At 37.2% G+C, this 18802-nt stretch overlaps 1 long non-coding RNA gene across 1 annotated transcript; it reads left to right on the plus strand.

The window, feature by feature from the left end:
- The first annotated feature begins 583 nt into the window (after positions 1-583).
- Positions 584-11657, plus strand: LOC127988334 (uncharacterized). The gene is made up of 2 exons (XR_008161614.1): positions 584-4884; positions 10126-11657. It is a non-coding gene; the product is annotated as an uncharacterized LOC127988334 (long non-coding RNA).
- The last annotated feature ends 7145 nt before the right edge of the window (positions 11658-18802 follow it).

Consider the following 18802-nt stretch of genomic DNA (forward strand, 5'->3'; position numbering starts at 1 on the left):
TTAAAATGTCAGTTATTACTCACCCACATGTTTTTCTAACCCCGTAAGACTTCCTTTCTTCATCGCATCATAATTTAAGATTTTTATGATGACATCTGATAGCTAAATTACTCCTCAGTAGTGTTATAGATGGCCGAAACTTGCTCGATCAGAAAACGTATTAAGACATTGTTAAAATAGCCAAAGTGACTCCAGTGGCTCAACCATACATTTATCAAGCAACGAGAATACATTTTGTGTGCAAAAATAAACAAAATAATGACTTTACTCCACCATTCATTCTCTTCAGCATTGGTCTTGTGTGTTTATCTGTTGTTTTTACTTAGACAATTTTTAGTCTATGTGCGTAGAGCTTCTGGGTTGAACGTCACACGCACCACTCAAATGACCTGTGTAGACCAATAGTGAGCCTGCGTGTAGACTATTCATACCTTATAAGTAATCTTAAATTATGATGGGACAAAGGAGGAAGTCTTATGGGGTTAAATCAACATGTGGGTGAGTAATAACTGAGATAATTTTCATTTTTAGGTGATTTAACCCTTTAATGTTTGTCACCAGTTGTGCCTTCTGATGTGGAAGATTTTTATTAGTAAGATTTTAATCAATCCAGAATAATCAATGTGAATCTAGCCATTTTTGTTGCTAGTTGTTTTTCCTTTATAATCCTATAGGAAATGGATAGAAAGGAATATGGTTACGTGCAGGAATGTACAGGGCTAATGAATAACATATGGTTAGACATACATTAAGGACCTCCCCTCCCTAGGGACTTAGGTAAAGTGTAATCTAAAGGAAAAGTTTTACCATGTGGAACCGCCCTGTATAGGGTATATAATGAGATGCAACCTAGCATTCGACAGAACTTCTTGCAACAAGCTCTCGACTTTGTTTTGCTTAAAATAAAGTCTTTTCTTCTGAGAGAAAAATCCCTGACTGAGTTTGATCCTTGGGAGAACCGGCAAAATACACCACAGATTTGGCACCCCAGATGGGACTGGAAAGGAGCAGAGTGGACGACTGCTTTTGAGCTGACTGATGAGCAACACACACACACAGTGGTGGCCACCATAGAATAAGGTAAGCATTTTTGCTTATATAATTAGTGTGTGTTGTTGACTGGTCAGCTCTGAGTGGTAAGGACACTTAAAATCTGCTCTTCCATATTTAGAAAAATAATAGGATATCTAAATTGAAAAAGGGGTTTTACTCCAGAAGAAATAACTGCATGCACATATTTGGGTTATTAATAGGAAGGCCTTGGAAGGCAATCTCGATTTAAGACAAATATGGTGTAGGCAGAAAGACATGGCATGCTGTGGTCTGTGTTTATTGGATAGCTGTGGCAGGTAGGACAGTGATAAACGGATAAGCAGATTAGTTAAGGAATCGCGAGGAAAAGTCCCATGGATACCGCTTTGAGAATGTATAAGTGAAATTCTCGAAGGACAGAAATAGGTGGGCCCTTAAGGAGCTCTAGGTGAGCTGTGTTTTGTTGTGTGGATGTCTCTGTGTCCGGACGAATGAATGTGTAAACAAATAAATTCCGTGTTGGGTGGGTAAAAGTTGCGCACCATTCTTGGACCGTCACTTCAGGGTGGCTGGGTGGAGTTGGACGCAGCTAGTATCCACTTGAGGGGGATGAATGTATTATGAGCCTTGATAATAAAAGGACAATTAATGTGTGATTATCCCTTAGATAAAGGGAAAAAGTATGCAAGAATAAGCACTCTGGCTCAATAAAGAGTGTAGCAAGTGTGAATGGGTTTAGGAAAATAGCATCAATAAAGTTTGAACCAAGATCTATAATAGATTTTTGCATTTAGGATGTCTGGGTGAAATGGGAGAACATTTTCTGAGCCCAGTGTAGTGGGAGTGAGAACAAAGGAGGACGTTTCCACAGTAAAGTTGTATTACATGGGGGGAGCAAGAGGTGCTCTCCCCTCCTGGACCATCACTTGGGAGTGATCAGGTTACAGAGACTGGTGTTGAGAAAGGATAAGTGCAGAAGCCCTAAAACAATAAAGTTAACTGAAGGAAGGTTGTTTTAGAGAAAAATAAATACAAATGTTCCAAGAAATGGACTAATATAGAAATGGCAGATATGGTGGAATATAGAAATAATAATATTTTAATTAAAATAAGATATGCATTTATTATTTAATAACTTGTCTGAATAGATTAATTTAAAAGATGCACGTGCTTAAAACTTTTTTTAATACGTGAAAACATCTAGAATTTGTATCTTGTTATCCCTGGGACACAGTATGAAAGTTAATCCATTACAGAGTTTCAGAGATTGGGCTTGTGTACATGTAAAAAATAAAAGAAATAACTTGTGCAATGTGGAATGAAAGCAAGATTGGGTGACCAAGTTAATAGACAATTGGATTCAAAAGCCATAGGCATTTTACAATAGGAAGGGAACTAGTTGCTTAAAGAATTAAATTTAATTATTTTATTTACAATAATAGGAATTATTTTATGTTGGTTAGGAAACATTAATTCACAAATACCAGATTATTCTGAATCATGTATGCAAATATAGAAGAAAAATTATGATTGAAGTCTTTATTTTACCATACGCATGTCATGCTGTTATAAAAGGAAGGTTTATTTTATTTTATTGCAGTATATTTAGATAATAAAGGTAGCTGATTTTTGCATTTTGCAAAGAAGAAAAAATGCTTGCTATTTTCCTGCAATGAAGAACTTGCTTTACTAACATAGAATAAGAGAACTGCTGTTTTCAACCAGATGATTTTGTTTTTATTAAGGGACCACTGAAAGAAGAGGTTGAAAAGTGAAAATTAGAAAAAGAGCTGACTGCTCAGAAACAATTTGGTCAGAAGTTACATAGGTACATTTGATTAATGCAGTCTCTGAGTGTTACACTTTCAGATGATTTCTGGAACAGTGCCTTGACAAAGGAAAGCAATGAAATGGAGTCTGTCGAGGAATGGCAAAGCAGCAAACACAGCTACAGAGAGAAGAAGAGGGAGGGGCTGATGGATGTTCCCCTCCCCTCTTGAAAGAGAAGAACACACTGCAGCATGGAGAAAGAAAGAATTAAAGCAGGAAAAGGTGAATCTTTCACTTGAGACTTTTCCTGAGGGTGAAAAGAACATTATGAAATGCAAAACTCTGGCAGAAAGCAACCAGAAGCCAGACTGAGAAGAAGCAGAGAAACAACGGAGACCGTACACCACAACATCAGGTCTTTGAGTGCCATCACAGACTGACGACCCAGTACAACAGCCCAGGCTGATGATGTCACCAGAAGGACTTCAATCCCTTCAGTGCACAGGTCCTGCATATTCAATGAACAATATAGAGACTGCTTCAAATGTTAATTATTTTATTTGATTATTTTATTTACTATGTTTTAATCTTGATTATTCACTGGTCTCACAGCACTTCCTTAAATTCTGTGTTTTAACTAACTTTCTCAATCTGCTTTTCAATAGGTACCAGTCCAGCCTCATGTCTTAAAGAAAAAATAATAACTTTGACAGACAGAAGTGAGTACTTGACTCACCAATCAGATAAACATGGAGCTGGATTTGGCATAGTAAGACTGTTTCATTAAACAACTAGGGGGAAATGCACAACTAAATACTTGACAACAATGCTGAGCGCTTTGGGAAGAAGAGAATAAATAAATGAATAAAAAAGGGTATCCTGATGAACAATAGGAAAAATATATATGGTTGAAAAAATAGAAATATTGGTCACTCCATTTTGTTTTAAGGTAATTTTCTAAGGTAAAACTGAATAAAATAATATTGAATAAAAAATTATTCCAGAGATCCAAAATCATGAAATCACATATACTGTCATCACTGGGGATAACCAGATGGAAATGTTGATGGCCATGGATCCAAGATTTACAGAGATCTCCAATCCTCTTCTCAGAGTCGCTCATGAGCAATAACAAAAAAGTATTTGACTAAACTTTAAATTAGACAAACACATGACATTTGAGAAATGATAATTGGCTCTCTCAAATGCCCAATGCCTAGGCCTAATATTCTAAACAAATTCATCTATGAGATTTTGGAAAAAGGAAGGAAAGAAAGAAAAGAAAAGTTTTTGGCAAAAAAAAAAAAAGAAAAAAAAGAAAAAAAAAGGGGGAGTGAAAGTGTGTGGAAAAGTATGAATGATGGTGTTGTATGGCATGAAAGAGAGTGTCTGACGAGACACTGAGGCAATTCAATCAATTTGCCCAAACAGCTGTATACAAATTTGAATGTGGGCCCACAGGGCAAACTTATGCCCAGTAAAATAATGACCATGGATGTATTTGGTTAAGTTTCCTGGTCAGTACCTAGGTCTTTGTTGTGGCAGAAATAAAAACAGTGCCACACATGCGCAGCGTATAACACGGGAAGGCATAGCAAAGCAGGCTTGCTCTGTCCACCCCACATCTAACTTCCTTTTCAGCATATCATGATGGAGCTGATTGTGTCAAAAGGATGAAACATTATCTTTCTGACTGTTAAAATAAATGCAGTGGGTTGAGTGTTTTCCAGGGCAAAAGGCCTATGCTACTGAGCAACATAGGCCTAGATAAATTATCCAGTGATATAGTGGAACTCAGTTTACAAAATAAAAAGATAACTAAATAAGCAAATTGTTGAGAATAAAATTAAAAGGAATTAAAAAATAGTAAAGACAGCACTGAAATTGTGAAAACTCAAAAAGGGGCCAAGACAGCCCTCAACCCACATTACATTTCCACAGGTCACACCAAGAAGGACGACTGGCAAGATGAACAAATAAGCATGCTTGATAACACTAACAAAAAATTCTTAAGTTTTCCATTTACAGGTGACAGCAGTTCCAGTAAGACCAAGGAATGCTTCGCTCCATCAAAGAGAACCAGTGAGGGTGCAGTTATGATCTCAAGAGAGCCTTGCATTAATCAGAAAAACGGTTACAGAGTGACACCTGAGTTCACATCTCTAACCTTAAAATACCCCAACCAGCTTCAACAACTCCACACAGCATGAAGTGAGGGATGAAGGGCGTGCTAGTAACGACCCACCCTTGCCAACGAGGGAAAGACCATTGCAATGACTCGCAAAGAGTCTCCCTGGTGAAGATGGAATGAGAGAGTGATGGGACTGCTACTGAGATCAAAATACTTGGGAGCAGATATGAGCCAACAAATAGAAAAGAAAAGGTGGAAAGAGAATTTTAAGTAATGGTAGATGAAGAATTTGAAGGTTATGAGAAGGGAAATATGGATGTAGGAAGATTTGAAGGGAAAATAGAGCAATTTGATGCAACAAATAGAATGAAAGGAGCAAAATAGAAAAGCTCAAGATTTGTGAATTGAAGAAGGAAAAGTATGTGTTATGTTTGGGGAAAATGCTGTATTTATAGAAGGGAGCATTTAATGAAGAACTGATCAAATTGAAAAGGCTAAGAATGATAGATAAAGAAAATGTTGGAAAAGATAATAAAATGTAAGACTGGTTTGATTTACAGTTAGGAACATGTGGAGCATAGTTTACAACTAAATAGGGAAAGTTTTCAGGAATTGCATTAATGACAGGATATTTACTATTTTACTGTATACTTCCTATATTGAGGTCACTAGTCAAAGCCACAGTTAAGCAAATTAAATTCAAAGATGTCAAGATAATGGGAAATTGATACATAAGGTATCTAAGCTGAAGATCAACTCTTATAATCTTGTGATATTCAATGTGTGATGTGATTTGTATTTGTATCTGTATGTATTTTTACGCCTTTTATACAAAACTGTGATAACCAGGCAAATGCTGAACCAATTGCACATTCATGCTTTTAACAATGTCTACTATTAAAGAGGAATTAGGGAGACTGGATCTTTTACTCACTCCATGTCAAATTAGGAGAGAGATGTTTGGTCCAGTAATCCCTCAGAGTGGAATTTCATAATCTAGTCACTGGGGATAATACAATGTGACTTATTTAGTCAATAGGTAGTGTAAATAATATGACTGGATTATGGAGTAGCACTCTGGATAAGAATAATCAAATGTGAGACTTATTAAGTCTCAAAGGGGAGAATATGTGGAAGATTTTTATTAGTAAGATTTTAATCAATCCAGAATAATCAATGTGAATCTAGCCATTTTTGTTGCTAGTTGTTTTTCCTTTATAATCCTATAGGAAATGGATAGAAAGGAATATGGTTACGTGCAGGAATGTACAGGGCTAATGAATAACATATGGTTAGACATACATTAAGGACCTCCCCTCCCTAGGGACTTAGGTAAAGTGTAATCTAAAGGAAAAGTTTTACCATGTGGAACCGCCCTGTATAGGGTATATAATGAGATGCAACCTAGCATTCGACAGAACTTCTTGCAACAAGCTCTCGACTTTGTTTTGCTTAAAATAAAGTCTTTTCTTCTGAGAGAAAAATCCCTGACTGAGTTTGATCCTTGGGAGAACCGGCAAAATACACCACAGATTTGGCACCCCAGATGGGACTGGAAAGGAGCAGAGTGGACGACTGCTTTTGAGCTGACTGATGAGCAACACACACACACAGTGGTGGCCACCATAGAATAAGGTAAGCATTTTTGCTTATATAATTAGTGTGTGTTGTTGACTGGTCAGCTCTGAGTGGTAAGGACACTTAAAATCTGCTCTTCCATATTTAGAAAAATAATAGGATATCTAAATTGAAAAAGGGGTTTTACTCCAGAAGAAATAACTGCATGCACATATTTGGGTTATTAATAGGAAGGCCTTGGAAGGCAATCTCGATTTAAGTGTAAACAAATAAATTCCGTGTTGGGTGGGTAAAAGTTGCGCACCATTCTTGGACCGTCACTTCAGGGTGGCTGGGTGGAGTTGGACGCAGCTAGTATCCACTTGAGGGGGATGAATGTATTATGAGCCTTGATAATAAAAGGACAATTAATGTGTGATTATCCCTTAGATAAAGGGAAAAAGTATGCAAGAATAAGCACTCTGGCTCAATAAAGAGTGTAGCAAGTGTGAATGGGTTTAGGAAAATAGCATCAATAAAGTTTGAACCAAGATCTATAATAGATTTTTGCATTTAGGATGTCTGGGTGAAATGGGAGAACATTTTCTGAGCCCAGTGTAGTGGGAGTGAGAACAAAGGAGGACGTTTCCACAGTAAAGTTGTATTACATGGGGGGAGCAAGAGGTGCTCTCCCCTCCTGGACCATCACTTGGGAGTGATCAGGTTACAGAGACTGGTGTTGAGAAAGGATAAGTGCAGAAGCCCTAAAACAATAAAGTTAACTGAAGGAAGGTTGTTTTAGAGAAAAATAAATACAAATGTTCCAAGAAATGGACTAATATAGAAATGGCAGATATGGTGGAATATAGAAATAATAATATTTTAATTAAAATAAGATATGCATTTATTATTTAATAACTTATATTAATAGATGAATTTAAAAGATGCACGGGCTTAAAACTTTTTTAATATGTGAAGACATCTAAAATTTGTATCTTGTTATCCCTGGGACACAGTATGAAAGTTAATCCATTACAGAGTTTCAGAGATTGGGCTTGTGTACATGTAAAAAATAAAAGAAATAACTTGTGCAATGTGGAATGAAAGCAAGATTGGGTGACCAAGTTAATAGACAATTGGATTCAAAAGCCATAGGCATTTTACAATAGGAAGGGAACTAGTTGCTTAAAGAATTAAATTTAATTATTTTATTTACAATAATAGGAATTATTTTATGTTGGTTAGGAAACATTAATTCACAAATACCAGATTATTCTGAATCATGTATGCAAATATAGAAGAAAAATTATGATTGAAGTCTTTATTTTACCATACGCATGTCATGCTGTTATAAAAGGAAGGTTTATTTTATTTTATTGCAGTATATTTAGATAATAAAGGTAGCTGATTTTTGCATTTTGCAAAGAAGAAAAAATGCTTGCTATTTTCCTGCAATGAAGAACTTGCTTTACTAACATAGAATAAGAGAACTGCTGTTTTCAACCAGATGATTTTGTTTTTATTAAGGGACCACTGAAAGAAGAGGTTGAAAAGTGAAAATTAGAAAAAGAGCTGACTGCTCAGAAACAATTTGGTCAGAAGTTACATAGGTACATTTGATTAATGCAGTCTCTGAGTGTTACACTTTCAGATGATTTCTGGAACAGTGCCTTGACAAAGGAAAGCAATGAAATGGAGTCTGTCGAGGAATGGCAAAGCAGCAAACACAGCTACAGAGAGAAGAAGAGGGAGGGGCTGATGGATGTTCCCCTCCCCTCTTGAAAGAGAAGAACACACTGCAGCATGGAGAAAGAAAGAATTAAAGCAGGAAAAGGTGAATCTTTCACTTGAGACTTTTCCTGAGGGTGAAAAGAACATTATGAAATGCAAAACTCTGGCAGAAAGCAACCAGAAGCCAGACTGAGAAGAAGCAGAGAAACAACGGAGACCGTACACCACAACATCAGGTCTTTGAGTGCCATCACAGACTGACGACCCAGTACAACAGCCCAGGCTGATGATGTCACCAGAAGGACTTCAATCCCTTCAGTGCACAGGTCCTGCATATTCAATGAACAATATAGAGACTGCTTCAAATGTTAATTATTTTATTTGATTATTTTATTTACTATGTTTTAATCTTGATTATTCACTGGTCTCACAGCACTTCCTTAAATTCTGTGTTTTAACTAACTTTCTCAATCTGCTTTTCAATAGGTACCAGTCCAGCCTCATGTCTTAAAGAAAAAATAATAACTTTGACAGACAGAAGTGAGTACTTGACTCACCAATCAGATAAACATGGAGCTGGATTTGGCATAGTAAGACTGTTTCATTAAACAACTAGGGGGAAATGCACAACTAAATACTTGACAACAATGCTGAGCGCTTTGGGAAGAAGAGAATAAATAAATGAATAAAAAAGGGTATCCTGATGAACAATAGGAAAAATATATATGGTTGAAAAAATAGAAATATTGGTCACTCCATTTTGTTTTAAGGTAATTTTCTAAGGTAAAACTGAATAAAATAATATTGAATAAAAAATTATTCCAGAGATCCAAAATCATGAAATCACATATACTGTCATCACTGGGGATAACCAGATGGAAATGTTGATGGCCATGGATCCAAGATTTACAGAGATCTCCAATCCTCTTCTCAGAGTCGCTCATGAGCAATAACAAAAAAGTATTTGACTAAACTTTAAATTAGACAAACACATGACATTTGAGAAATGATAATTGGCTCTCTCAAATGCCCAATGCCTAGGCCTAATATTCTAAACAAATTCATCTATGAGATTTTGGAAAAAGGAAGGAAAGAAAGAAAAGAAAAGTTTTTGGCAAAAAAAAAAAAAGAAAAAAAAGAAAAAAAAAGGGGGAGTGAAAGTGTGTGGAAAAGTATGAATGATGGTGTTGTATGGCATGAAAGAGAGTGTCTGACGAGACACTGAGGCAATTCAATCAATTTGCCCAAACAGCTGTATACAAATTTGAATGTGGGCCCACAGGGCAAACTTATGCCCAGTAAAATAATGACCATGGATGTATTTGGTTAAGTTTCCTGGTCAGTACCTAGGTCTTTGTTGTGGCAGAAATAAAAACAGTGCCACACATGCGCAGCGTATAACACGGGAAGGCATAGCAAAGCAGGCTTGCTCTGTCCACCCCACATCTAACTTCCTTTTCAGCATATCATGATGGAGCTGATTGTGTCAAAAGGATGAAACATTATCTTTCTGACTGTTAAAATAAATGCAGTGGGTTGAGTGTTTTCCAGGGCAAAAGGCCTATGCTACTGAGCAACATAGGCCTAGATAAATTATCCAGTGATATAGTGGAACTCAGTTTACAAAATAAAAAGATAACTAAATAAGCAAATTGTTGAGAATAAAATTAAAAGGAATTAAAAAATAGTAAAGACAGCACTGAAATTGTGAAAACTCAAAAAGGGGCCAAGACAGCCCTCAACCCACATTACATTTCCACAGGTCACACCAAGAAGGACGACTGGCAAGATGAACAAATAAGCATGCTTGATAACACTAACAAAAAATTCTTAAGTTTTCCATTTACAGGTGACAGCAGTTCCAGTAAGACCAAGGAATGCTTCGCTCCGTCAAAGAGAACCAGTGAGGGTGCAGAAATGATCTCAAGAGAGCCTTGCATGAATCAGAAAAACGGTTACAGAGTGACACCTGAGTTCACATCTCTAACCTTAAAATACCCCAACCAGCTTCAACAACTCCACACAGCATGAAGTGAGGGATGAAGGGCGTGCTAGTAACGACCCACCCTTGCCAACGAGGGAAAGACCATTGCAATGACTCGCAAAGAGTCTCCCTGGTGAAGATGGAATGAGAGAGTGATGGGACTGCTACTGAGATCAAAATACTTGGGAGCAGATATGAGCCAACAAATAGAAAAGAAAAGGTGGAAAGAGAATTTTAAGTAATGGTAGATGAAGAATTTGAAGGTTATGAGAAGGGAAATATGGATGTAGGAAGATTTGAAGGGAAAATAGAGCAATTTGATGCAACAAATAGAATGAAAGGAGCAAAATAGAAAAGCTCAAGATTTGTGAATTGAAGAAGGAAAAGTATGTGTTATGTTTGGGGAAAATGCTGTATTTATAGAAGGGAGCATTTAATGAAGAACTGATCAAATTGAAAAGGCTAAGAATGATAGATAAAGAAAATGTTGGAAAAGATAATAAAATGTAAGACTGGTTTGATTTACAGTTAGGAACATGTGGAGCATAGTTTACAACTAAATAGGGAAAGTTTTCAGGAATTGCATTAATGACAGGATATTTACTATTTTACTGTATACTTCCTATATTGAGGTCACTAGTCAAAGCCACAGTTAAGCAAATTAAATTCAAAGATGTCAAGATAATGGGAAATTGATACATAAGGTATCTAAGCTGAAGATAAACTCTTATAATCTTGTGATATTCAATGTGTGATGTGATTTGTATTTGTATCTGTATGTATTTTTACGCCTTTTATACAAAACTGTGATAACCAGGCAAATGCTGAACCAATTGCACATTCATGCTTTTAACAATGTCTACTATTAAAGAGGAATTAGGGAGACTGGATCTTTTACTCACTCCATGTCAAATTAGGAGAGAGATGTTTGGTCCAGTAATCCCTCAGAGTGGAATTTCATAATCTAGTCACTGGGGATAATACAATGTGACTTATTTAGTCAATAGGTAGTGTAAATAATATGACTGGATTATGGAGTAGCACTCTGGATAAGAATAATCAAATGTGAGACTTATTAAGTCTCAAAGGGGAGAATATGTGGAAGATTTTTATTAGTAAGATTTTAATCAATCCAGAATAATCAATGTGAATCTAGCCATTTTTGTTGCTAGTTGTTTTTCCTTTATAATCCTATAGGAAATGGATAGAAAGGAATATGGTTACGTGCAGGAATGTACAGGGCTAATGAATAACATATGGTTAGACATACATTAAGGACCTCCCCTCCCTAGGGACTTAGGTAAAGTGTAATCTAAAGGAAAAGTTTTACCATGTGGAACCGCCCTGTATAGGGTATATAATGAGATGCAACCTAGCATTCGACAGAACTTCTTGCAACAAGCTCTCGACTTTGTTTTGCTTAAAATAAAGTCTTTTCTTCTGAGAGAAAAATCCCTGACTGAGTTTGATCCTTGGGAGAACCGGCAAAATACACCACACTGACTCCAAAATTGCATTCCCCTGCACATCAGTCAATACCATTGGGTCATGACATCCAATAGCATCTTGAACTTTACCAGTGATCCCCTGAAGGGTAGCCTCACATTCCAAAAACCGGACCACCACCATTCTGCTGGGACTCAGCCTCCCACCAACCACCTCAGCAAGAAAAACCGATCTGGAAGAACATCATATTAAAATAATCATTATGACACACACTGCATTCAGAATCCTATTTAATGTTAATAGTCTTATATATTTCGTATATCAATAAAATGCACTCAGTTTGCTTTTATAGCACCTTTGGGTTAACTGGTGTGAGAATGTAACAATCTCTTCTTTGGAACAGGATCAAACAATACACAAAGTTCCATGTACATATTACTTTCATAACATTTTGCATAAGCTTGCTGACAGACACTGCAAAAACATAACCTCCCCCACCACTTTCTTGGCAGAGGTTATGAAAGTTAGGGGGCAAAGTTAAAATATAAATGAAAAGTACAAGTAGTATTAACTATTACACTACAACCACAAAGGAGGCAACTGGAGATGATATCATCATCAAATGTGATGGTGTTTTTCATTTATATCTAATTATATTTAAGACTTTCCCGTGGCGTCTGTCGTTGCTATGCAAACATGCACTGCGCTCTCCACAATGACCGTTTGCATCCCTGAAAGTTATAAATCGTATCACAGTCATTTTAGAAGTTAACGTTACCTTTGAAATGTTTTAGAGGCAGTGGCTCTAAGGGGGGCTGAGGCAGCCCGCTGAGCAGATGATGATGGACTAGGATTAACGTTAGTAGCAGTTGCAGGTGATCGCATGAATGAAAAACGAGCTGTGGCATTTGAAGCTGATGAGGCGTCCTCTTCACCGTGAACCTCATAGTGAGCTCTTGGTGTAAGGTCCAATGTACTAAAAAAAACAGAAGCTCCAGGAAAAATGGCCACATTTGCGTCGTCAGTCACAAATAGACTATGTGCTGAGACCTGTCAAGAAATCAATTCAAGTCAAATAACCGCTAGTGTTTATTTCCAAACTTTTCTCGGAATATGAACAAACGGGCCTTTTTTTGGTTTCTGTTTTAAAGTAATTTTATTTTTTGATTTCCGAAATTGAAATTGAAATTCAAATCATTTTTAAAATTTCGCTCATCTCTTTTTGACACTGAAAAAGAGAAAAGCGTTGTATTTTAATTTTACATTTTGTATTTTAAAACAAAAATCAAATAACCACTTGTTTTTTGTTTTTTTGATATCCGTTTCTGATAGGAAAATCCAATGACCAAAAGATACACGGATACACGGTGTGGGATCTATTTTTGCTTTTTCTTTTTTCTGTTTTTTCTTTTTCTGTTTCTTTTTTCTCTCTCCTATTATACAGATTCTAAGAGTGGGATCTTTAAATGTTAATGGGTTGAGGGATGGTGGTAAAAGAGCTTTACTATCCGAATTTCTTAGGCTTAAAAAAAAGAATGTAATATTTTTTCAAGAAACACATAGTGATTCAAATAATGAATCGGAGTTGAATTTGTGGTGGGAGGGGGAAAGCATTCTAAACCATGGCACTAGTATCAGTGCTGGAGTAGGGATCCTATTTTCAGCTAATATTGATGTTAATATTTTATCAGTAACAGAATTGGAGAAAGGGCTGCTTTTGATTATGAAAGCTGAAATTCATAATCAAGTATTTGTTTTTATAAATATTTATGCTCCAAATAGAGGTACTGAAAGAACTTTATTTAAAAAGTTGGGAGATTTTTAAAAACTTTTACCCTGGATGAATTTATAATTGTCGGTGGTGATTGGAACTGTACTCTTGATTTCCTTGTAGACAGAAATAATGAGGAACCAGATAGTGTTTCAGCTTCTTTCTTAAAAAGTATTATTGTTCAACACGATTTAATAGATGTGTGGAGAGAAAAGAATAATGTAGTAAAACAATACACACGGACCAGAGTTTCACAAGGGAGGATTAGCGCAGCTAGACCCAAAAGGGTGATTTTGAAAGTTTGATACAGTGGTGGGAGATAGGAAAGGAATAGGAATAGGAATTTTTTGTCAACAATTTACTTTCTTGTCTACCAGAAAAAATAAACAAAAAATATCTGAAACAGAGCAAGAGATTTTTTTAGATTACATCTGAAATGATCCAACAGTCAGATCCATCATTGGATGGAAAGTTATCTGAAAAGAAGCAAGATCTTGAAACTTTACTGCAAGTTCGGGCTAAAGGTCCCCTGAAAAGGGTGCGTATTATGTCTATACATGACATGGATGCTCCCACTGCATATTTGTATAATTTAGAAAAGGTCTTAAAGAAACAAAATGAAATGCACTGTTTAACAACACCAGATGGACTAAAGACCTCTGATTCAAGAAAAATGTGGAAGATTGCAGTGGATTTTTATTCAGAACTATATAAAAAGGAGGACACCGATACTGGATGCATTTCACAATTATTACACCACTTCCTACCATCTCTAAAGAGCGGAGTCAGTCTCTGGACAGTGCTGTTTCTTTTAAGGAGTTAACTGATGCAGTAATGCAGATGAATGCTGGCCGTGCACCTGGAATCGATGGACTACCAGTGGACTTTTATAAGACTTTTTGGAAGATCATTGGAAGAGACTTTTATGGGGTGGTTCAAGAATGTTTTAAAGATAAACTACTTCCCAAAAGTTGTCAACGGGCAGTGTTGTCACTGATACCTAAGAAAGGAGACTTGAGTTTCCTAAAAAATTGGAGGCTTGTTTCAATTCTAACATCTGACTATAAGATAATAGCTAAGTTATTGGCCAATAGAATGAAATCTGTTTTGGGGGATATAATACATCAAGACCAGTCCTATTGTATTCCAGAAAGAACGATACATGATAACATTTTTCTGATAATTTTTCTGAGATATTTTGGACTACTCTAAACTTTATGAAGTAGATGTAGGTTTTTTGTGCCTGGATCAGGAAAAAGCCTTTGATAGAGTTGACCATGGTTTTCTGTTCGAAACATTGCATGCGTTTGGGTTTGGAAATGTTAGTATATCTTGGATCAAACTCTTGTATATGAAAGTGTCTTCTATTTTAAAGATAGGTGTTGGTTTAAGCCAACCAATAAGAATACAGAAGGGTATTAGGCAGGGGTGTCCACTATCAGGCCAGCTTTATGCTTTAGCAGTGGAACCACTTTTATGTCTACTAAGAAAAAATCTGTCTGGTTTAAGGATTTGTGATGATATGAATTCTGTTAAACTGACTGCGTATGCGGATGACATTACTGTAATTGTGAAAGAACAAAACGATATTGATATTAATGATTACAGTATTGGATTGTATGAGAGAGCATCTTCCGCAAAACTCAACTGGGGTAAAACAGAAGCATTTTGGTGTAATGATAAAACAAAAATGCATTTACCAGTTATCCCTTAGAATGTTAAGTGGGTAAAAACTGGTTTTAAGTTTTTAGGAATTTTTATGGGTTCTGAAAACTACCAAAGAAAAAACTGGGAAGGTATGAAGGACAAAGTTTGTGCCAGATTGTCAAAATGGAACTGGATTTTGCCTAAACTCTCCTATAGGGGAAGAGTGCTGGTCATAAATAATCTTGTCACCTCTATCCTATGGCATCGATTAATTGTATTGAATCCACCAGAAGATTTTATTGGAGTTATCCAAAAATTGTTTGTAATTTTTTCTGGTCTGGACAACATTGGCTACGAGAGTCAGTTTTGTATCTGCAGGTTCATGAAGGAGGTCAAGGTCTTATGGATATTAAGTCTAAAGTGGCTGCTTTTAGACTGCAAACTGCTCAGAAACTACTTTATCATCAGTCTCAGAGCTGGATAAGAGTGGCTTGTGCCTTACTGAATCGAGTGAGATGGTTGAATTTGCATCGGCATCTCTTTTTAATGAATTTAAAGGAGATGGATCTTAGTGGGCTCCCATCTTTTTATGCCTCAGTACTCAATGCATGGCAGATTTTTATTGTCAAAAGGGAGACTTCTGAAACACAGACTCTTTGGGATCTTGAAGAACCCTTAATTTTTAACTCTCACCTACCCAGTGCGATATTGGATTCTCAGACTGTACGCACAAGTTTGGTAAGAGCAGGAATTTATAAGATCTGCCATCTTAGGTCAAATGACCAGTGGATTAGTGCAGAAAAACTGGCCATAAAGACTGGTATACGTTCTGTTCGAATTGTCCAAAGGCTGCTAACTGAAATTCAAGTCTTTTTTCCTGTTCTGCCACTAAAAGTTGTAAAGTCGAAGAATGTATTCCCCAAGATCAGTGTGACTGTGGATGTAAGAGACTGGCAGGAATTTGAAGGAAGTCTGCTCTCTTTCAGGATGCCTGAACTTGTTTGTTTTTATATTACTTCTAAGAAAGCTCTTTATTGTGTTTGTGTGAAAAATCTCAATTTAAGAGCGTTTGAAAGAACTTCCATAAACTAAGTGGACTGAATTTGTTGAGTCTGGTACTTCCCCAAAAGGTAGTTGGAGGTGCTTATATAAGAAATGAAATGGAGATTTGCAATGGCAAATTTCACATATGATAATAGCAACGAATCGATATAAGACACGTTTGAACCCTATGCAGGAGGAAGAGTGCTGTTTTTGTGGAATTTCAGAAACTGTGTTTCATATTTTTATTGGTTGTTCAAGGCTAAAAGAAATGTTTAGTGTATTAAGAGAATTGTGTCATAGTTTTGGTTTCAACTTTACAAACGGTCTTTTGATAAATTTTTAGTTTGGTAAGGCAAAAATGTCTATATGGCTGACGAGGAAGAATATAACACTTTGATACTGATTCTTTTTTCCTTTGTGGGGTGCTAAAGGTATTTTACGTCAACCAAGTGAAGAGAGAGGTTGTGTTAAAATGTTATGAAATTAAATTAATTTTAATGTGAGCTAATATCCTATTCATGTATATGTAGATAGGATTTTATTTGTTCTTGTTTAATATAATATTTATTGTTTTTTAATAAGTGTCTGTGAATAAAAGAAGCTTAAAAGTCTAAAAGTCTCTCTCTCTCTCTCTCTCTCTCTCTCTCTGTCGAGTTTGATGTCCTCCCTGAGCAGCTTTCACTCGCTCTCTCACCTGTCCCAGGACACTTAGCAAATAAACCATGCCTGTTAACAACAACAGCACAATAAATTTCAGCAAAAAGTTGTCTATTAGCTTTGTACTATGTCTTTCCCCAGCAGGCTCACTTTCTCCAGAATAGTACTAAAATGAGAAAATGGAAACACTTTTGAAAAAAACAAACAAAAAACAAAACAAAGAGATCTTAACATTAGAAAATATGACACAGCAGGACATGCATACAAAATACTGAAGCGCAAAAATCAGAATCAGAAAGAGCTTTATCAGAAACAGCTTTATTGCCAAGTATGCTTACGCATACAAGGAATTTGTTTAAGTGACATAAGCTTCCAGTACACAGAGTACTGGAAAAAAGGATTACAAATTGCCAAATAAATCAGTGTATAAACAATTGTGCTATAAATGATGATGGAATAGGATTGAGTGAGATGCGGGAATGTTCTAGGATGGAGGGTTAACAAATAAATATAAGGATATTGCACGTTTATAAGCATAAGTAGGGAACATTTAACTGTTCACGAGGTAGATTGCCTGGGGGAACAAACTGTTCTTGTGCCTTGCTGTTCTGGTATTTGCGGCTCTGAGGCGCCGGCCAGATGACAAAAGTTCAAAGATGGGATGACTTGGATGTGAGGGATCCAGAGTGATTTTCTGAGCCCTTTTCCTCACTCTGGATGTATACAGTTCTTGAAGGGTGGGCAGGGGAGCACCAATAATCCTTTCAGCAGTCTGAACAGTTCTCTGTAGTCTTCTGATGTCTGATTTTGTTGCTGGACCAAACCAGACAGTTATTGAAGTACACAGGACAGACTTAATGACGGCTGAGTAGAACTGTTTCAGCAGCTCCTGTGGCAAGTTAAACTTCCTCAGCTGGCAAAGGAAGTACAACCTTTGCTGAGCCTTTTTCACAATGGAGTCAATGTGATTGTCCCACTTCAGGTCCTAAGAGATGGTGGTTCCCAGGAATCTGAATGACTCCACTGCAGTCACAGGGCTGTTCATGATGGTGAGTGGGGAAAGTGCAGGTGGGTTTCTCCTAAAGTCCACGATCATCTCCACTGTTTTGAGCGTGTTCAGCTCCAGGTTGTTAAGACTGCACCAGACAGCCGGCTGCTCAACCTCTTGTCTGTAAGCAGACTCATCACCGTCCTGGATGAGGCCGATGACTGTAGTGTCGTCTGCAAACTTTAGGAGCTAGACAGAGGGGTCTTTAGAGGTGCAGTCGTTGGTGTACTGGGGGAAGAGCAGAGGGGAGAGAACACATCCCTGAGGGGCACCAGTGTTGGTAGAGCAGCTGTTTGATGTGAATTTCCCCAGTCTCACTAACTGTTGCCTATCTGTCAGAAAGCTGGTGATCCACTGACAGATAGAGGTAGGAAAAGAGAGCTGGGTCAGTTTGGTCTGAAGGGTTGTTGGGATGATGGTGTTGAAAGCTGAACTAAAGTCCACAAATAGGATCCTCACATAAGTCCCTGTTTTGTCCAGATGTTGCAGGATGAAGTGCAATCCCATGTTGATTGCATCATCCACGGACCTGTTTGCTCATTAAGCAAACTGCAGGGGGTCCAGTAAGGGTCCAGTGATGTCCTTCAGATAACCCAGAACCAGTTTTTCAAACGACTTCATGACGACAGATGTTAGAGCCACAGGTCTGTAGTCGTTAAGTTCTGCTATCTTGGGTTTCTTTGGGATGGGGATGATGGTGGAGCGTTTGAAGCAGGAAGGCACTTCACAAAACTCCAGGGATCGGTTGAAGATCTGTGAAAAGATGGGGGCCAGCTGGTCAGCACAGATTTTCAGACAGGCTGGTGTAGCACCATCTGGGCCTGGTGCTTTTCTTCTTTTGTTCTTCTTGAAGACCTGGCGCACATCATCTTCACAGATTTGAAGAGCAGGAGGTGTGGAGGGTGGGATTGCAGGATGTGTTAATGGTTGTGTAGGGAGATTGTCAGAATGGGTGTTGGGGGTTTCAAATCTGCAATAAAAATC

The sequence above is a fragment of the Carassius gibelio genome, chromosome B22 (assembly GCF_023724105.1).
Source record: "Carassius gibelio isolate Cgi1373 ecotype wild population from Czech Republic chromosome B22, carGib1.2-hapl.c, whole genome shotgun sequence".
Taxonomy (NCBI): domain Eukaryota; kingdom Metazoa; phylum Chordata; class Actinopteri; order Cypriniformes; family Cyprinidae; genus Carassius; species Carassius gibelio.